At 38.2% G+C, this 6,000-nt stretch overlaps 1 protein-coding gene across 3 annotated transcripts in view; it reads right to left on the bottom strand.

Annotated features, from left to right (window-relative positions):
- Positions 1-6,000, bottom strand: part of LOC143020009 (protein scarlet-like) — a 74,226-nt gene that overhangs the window by 9,287 nt on the left and 58,939 nt on the right. The gene's annotated exons all lie outside the window — the stretch shown is intronic.

Below are 6,000 nucleotides of genomic sequence, written 5' to 3'. Positions count from 1 at the left end.
ACAGTCATTAAAGTGATGAGACAGAAGGAGAATATAGTAAAAGACTTAGCAGATAAAAGAAATGTATAATTATATTAGGAATGGAAGAGAAGTATAATCTAAATAGAACCAAAAGAATCAAAGAGGAAAAAGAAAAAGTAAGCAGTTTACTAGAATTAGTTCAGGAAGATGAACCTGAAATCGTGGAACAAATTGAAGAAATGTATAGGCTCGGGAAATATATTACAGATAAGACCAGACCAATTAAGATTAAATTCAGGTCACAAACGACAGCAGATAATATCTTAGCCAAAACAGGGAAACTAGCAAACAGTGAACAATATAAAAACGTATGTATAAAAAGAGAAATGAATAAAGAGGAAAGAGAGGAGGAAAAAATGAAAAGACAAGAAGCTAAGGAAAAAACGAGAATAGAACAGAGTCAGAAAAAGAGAAATTCTATTGGAGAGTAGTGAATATGAAAATAAGGAAATGGGACATACCAGAGAAAAACAAAAGGGAAACAGAAAATACAATGGAAGTAGCAGAAAATTAAGAGTGCCTTACACAAATATAGATGGATTAATAATAGGATTGAATGAACTGAATGATTATCTGAAGGAAAAGAACCGGACATAATGGGAATTGTAGAGACAAAATTAAAAGGTCCACTACCACCCAACAGTGTAGGACATGATGCATATAATTATTGGATTAGAAACAGAGAGACAAAACAAGGGGGCGGAGTTATGTTCCTGACTAAGAAGGATATAAACGTGAGGTGTGTCACACATGGAAACAATAGAGTAGAGATGATTATGATCGAAGTGGAAAACAGAGATAAGAGCAGAAAGTTTGTGATAAATTATGTGCCTCCAAAAACAGCCTCATGGAAAGAGAGTGAACATAAAAGTATGTTAGAAGACACAAGGATAACATTAAACAAGACAATGGAAGATGGAGGGAGAATAGTTATGATGGGTGACTTTAACTGCAAAGAAGTTTGCTGTGAAGAGATGACAGTAAAGGGTGAAGACAACTCATGGGGAAATGTTCTACTTGAGATGATTATTGACCATACAATGACACAATGGACTCAAGAGAACACTAGGTATAGAAATGAAGAAGAACCATCGAGACTAGACTTAATAATCACATCTGAACCTAAAATGGTGGAAAAGATTGAATATAAGACACCAACAAGTAAAAGTGACCACATATTGATTGAACTGGAAATGAGGAAAAATACATGAAAAGAAATGAACAATATAGAAAAGGAAGAATGATGTATGAAAAAACAAACTTTGATAAAATAAGAGAATTCTTTCAAAAAGAAAAATGGGAAAGAATATACAAAGAAGAAACAACAGTGGAAGAGAAATGGAATATTTTGACAAAAATTTACAAAAAAGGAGTGGAAAAGTATGTCCCAAGACAAAAACAAGAAAAAGAATATGTAAAGTGCTGGTACAACAAAAGTTGTAGTAGGGAGTTAAAAGACAAAAGAGACAAAGCTTGGACAAAATGGAAGACAAAAGACCTGAAAAATGAAAAATATATACTAGTTATAGAAATGAATATGTACAAGTGCGCAGAGAGGAAAAGAGAAAATATGAAAAAGATGTCATAGAAAAATGTAAAGATCAACCAAAACTATTTTACAGATTTGTAAACAACAAACTGAAAAACAAACAAGAATTAGAGAAATTACGACAAGGAGTTGAATACACAGAGGAAATAGAAATGGCAGAAATTATGAACAAACATTTTAAATCGGTGTTAACAAGGGAGAACATACTACCTGGAGAAATCGAATGGGAAGAGAAAGTCCCCCCAATGAAAGAAATAGAAGTAACAAAGAATGAAATAATGAAACACTTGAGTAACTTTGATGTTAGAAAATCGCATGGACCAGATGAAATAGCAAACTGCATTTTGAAAGAATGCAGGAATGAACTGGCAGACAAAATACATAGCATAATAAACAGTTCATTGAAAGAAGGAAAAGTTCCAAAAGATTGGAAAAAAGCAAATATAGTACCTACTGTATATATAAAGGGGGAAATAACGAAGACCCTACCAACTATAGACCAGTCTCTCTAACAAGTACAATAGCAAAAATTTGTGAAAGAATGATCAAAAGTGGATGGGTAAGGTATTTAGGGGAAAAAAAAAAACGTGCTAAATCCAAGGCAATTTGGATTCAGACAAGGACGATCATGCGTCACCAATTTAATATGTTTCTATTCAAGGCTAATAGATATAGTACAAGAAAGATGGATGGGCTGATTGTGCATTTCTAGACCTAAAAAAAGCTTTTGACAAAGTACCACATAAGAAGTTGCTTAAGAAATTAGAAACTGAAGGAGGAATACAGGGCAAACTGCTTAAATGGATGGAAGACTTTTTGCAAGAAAGAAAAATGATTAGAAGTGATAAGAGACAAACACTCTAATTGGGATGAAGTAATAAGTGGTGTTCCACAAGGAACAGTTTTGGCCCCAATAATGTTTGCTATATATATATTAATGATATGGATGAAGAAATTGAAAGTTATATGAGCTTCTTTGCAGATGATGCAAAACTTAAAAAAAGTGAACACTGAAGAAGATTGTGAGTCACTACAGAGTGATCTCAATAAAGTATGGGAATGGAGTAGGAAGTGGGAGATGGAGTTCAATACTAAGAAGTGTAGTATAATGGAATTTGGAAAAAGCAAAAAAAGAATAGTAGGATCATATAGATTGGGAGAAGAATAAAAAAGTAGAAAATGAGAAGGACCTGGGAGTCACTATTATGAATAATATGTCACCGGAGAAACATATAAACAAGATTTTTGGAGAAACTTATAATTTAATAAGAACAATCAAAGTGGCATTTACATACCTAGATGAAGAAATGGTGAAGAAAATTCTAATCACCCTGATAAGACCAAGATTGGAATATGCAGCAACGATGTGGTCACCAAGTACAAAAAAATGTATAACAAAACTTGAAAGAATACAAAGAGCAATTACAAAATTGGCACCAACACTCTCAAAACTATCATATGAAGAGAGACTAGCAAAACTTGAGCTACAGACACTAGAGCAAAGAAGAGAGAGAGGAGATTTGATAACTATTTACAGAATCATGAAAGGAATAGAAACTATTGATAGAGAGGATCTAATAAAATGGGATGATAGAAATACAAGAGGACACGGAAAGAAAACCAAGAAAGACAGCTATAGAAGAGATCTGAAAAAGAACAGCTTTCCTCACAGAGTAATAGACACTTGGAACAAGTTAGATGAAAAAGTGGTGTGTGCAAAAACAATACATGAATTTGAAAACAGTTTAGATAAAATGAGATATGAAGACGTGACACCACGAGCATAGCTCCCCTTCCCGTAAAATACAAAAATACAACTAGGTACACACACACACACACACACACGAACGCACGCACGCACGCACACACACACACACACACACACACACACACACACACACACACACACACACACACACACAATCTTTTACCTTTTGTAAATCTCTCGTCTTGGCTTTGTGTGTGAAAAATGCAACAGGAGCAGGACTAGATCATCGAGACTGATCGATTGTTTTAGTGGTGATGATGTAGGATGATGATGATGGTGGTGGTGGTAATAGTGGTGGTGGTAGTGATAGTGACAATGATAGTGACGATGACGATGAATGATGAATGATGAATGATGATGAATGATAGATGAATGATAGATGAATGATAGATGAATGATAGATGAATGATAGATGAATGATGGATGAATGATGGATGGATGATGGATGGATGATGGATGGATGATGGATGGATGAATGATGATGATGATGATGATGATGATGATGATGATGATGATGATGATGATGATGATGGTGATGGTGATGGTGATGGTGATGGTGATGGTGATGGTGATGGTGATGGTGATGGTGATGGTGATGGTGATGATGATGATGATGATGATGATGATGATGATGATGATGATGATGATGATGATGATGATGATGATGATGATGATGATAACGGCGACGATGATAATAATGATGATAATGGTTATAATGATGATAATGGTTATAATGATGATACATACATACACATACATACATATACCAAGGCTTTTTCCCCCTTCCAAGGGAGGTAGCCAAAAAGGGAAAGGCATAAAAACACTCCCACCCATTTCATCCCTAAATACACTCCACACCCCTCCCACCCTTCCTCTCATCTGAGCACCTCCTGGATGACGGGTCATCCCTGCACCCTGCCCACCGCCCTGGGTCAGAAGCAGTGTCGCAAGACACAGTACATCCACAGCAAGGCCGCTTCATTTAATCGGCGACCCCCCCTCTCCGTCCCCCTTTGCATATAAGGAGAGGACGGGGAGAAATCCCTTCGGGCTGCGTCAAAATTTACTCACACATACTACTACCCCACCCCCCACCCCCCCGCCCATTCCTCCTCATGCAGTCACAACATCATCCATATACAACCATTCTCCACTCACCTCTGTCTTCCGTCCTCTCCCTTCCTTCCTCAACAGACATTCCCCTCTTCCCCAAAGCCCCCTTCACCCCATCCAACCACCACATCCTAGGACGTCCCCTCATGTTCACTCCCTCCACATCTGCCTTCCATACCTCTTTTACTAGTCTTTCTTCACTCATTCTTTCCATGTGTCCAAACCATCCTAATATTCTTTCATCAACCCTATCTCCCAAATCCTTTTTCACCCCTGTTCTCCTCCTCACCTCCTCATTTCTCACTCTATCTAGCCTAGTAACCCCCCACCATACTTCTCAGACACCTCATCTCAAACACATTCAAACTCCTTCTCTCTTCTTCTCTTATGTTCCACGTTTCTGCCCCATACAATGCTGTTGGCACAATCACTCCTTCATACAGTCTCCTCTTCGCATCCATTCCCAAATGTCTATTTCTCATTACACTCTTTAAACCACCAAGGCATTTACTCGCTTCTCTCAATCTACATTCTACCTCCACCTTCACTCCACCTTTTCCTGCTACACTTGCACCCAAGTATCTAAAACTATCCACTTCCTCCAGTCGCTCTCCCTTAATGTTCACTTCCAGTCTACTGCCACTTTCACCCCTTGTACATCTCATCACCTTACTTTTACCCACATTTATCTTTAGCTTTCTTCTATCACATACTCTCCCAAACTCTGCCACCAGCTTCCTCAATCCCTCCTCTGACCCTGCCACAAGCGCAGTGTCGTCTGCAAACAACAGCTGGCTCACCTCCCACTTTTCTCCATTTTCTTGTAACCATCTCCAATCCCTGACTCACTACCCTAGCATTCACCTCTCGCACCACCCCATCCATGTATAAACTGAGCAGCTAGTGCAACACATCCCTGACGAAGTCCCACCTTTACCTCAAACCACACACTCTCTCCATTTCCAATCCTAACGCAACCTCTACTACTCTCGTAAAAACTCTTGACAGCTCCCAAAAGCTTTCCTCCTATCCCATAAATCTGCATAACCTCCCACAGTGCCTTTCTGTCTACCCTATCATAAGCCTTTTCCAGATCCATAAAAGCCCAAAAAACATCCTTCCCCTTTCCTATAGCTTTCTCACATATCTGTCTTACCACAAAGATCTGATCTACACAACCTCTACCCGTAATGATGATAATGGTTATAATGATGATGATGGTTATAATGATAATGATGACAATGATGAGGAAAGAAGATGAGGATACGGAGAAAAAAAATTGATGAAAAAAAGACAAGAACAATGACACGGACAAAGAACAAAGGACAAAGTACACGGACAAAGGACAAAGGATACTGTCAAAGTACACGGACCAAGGACACGGACAAAGGAAACGGACAAAGGACAAAGAACAAAGGACACCGACAAAGGATACGGTCAAAGTACACGGACAAAGGATAAAGGACACGGACAAAGGACAAAGGACAAAGAACAAAGGATAAAGGACACTGGCAAAGGATACGGTCAAACTACACGGGCAAAGTATACG

The sequence above is a fragment of the Oratosquilla oratoria genome, chromosome 38 (genome assembly GCF_046742065.1).
Source record: "Oratosquilla oratoria isolate Oo_2021 chromosome 38, ASM4674206v1, whole genome shotgun sequence".
Classification (NCBI taxonomy): domain Eukaryota; kingdom Metazoa; phylum Arthropoda; class Malacostraca; order Stomatopoda; family Squillidae; genus Oratosquilla; species Oratosquilla oratoria.
Note: the sequence above shows the minus strand (reverse complement) of the source record. Positions and strands in the feature narration are given on the sequence as shown.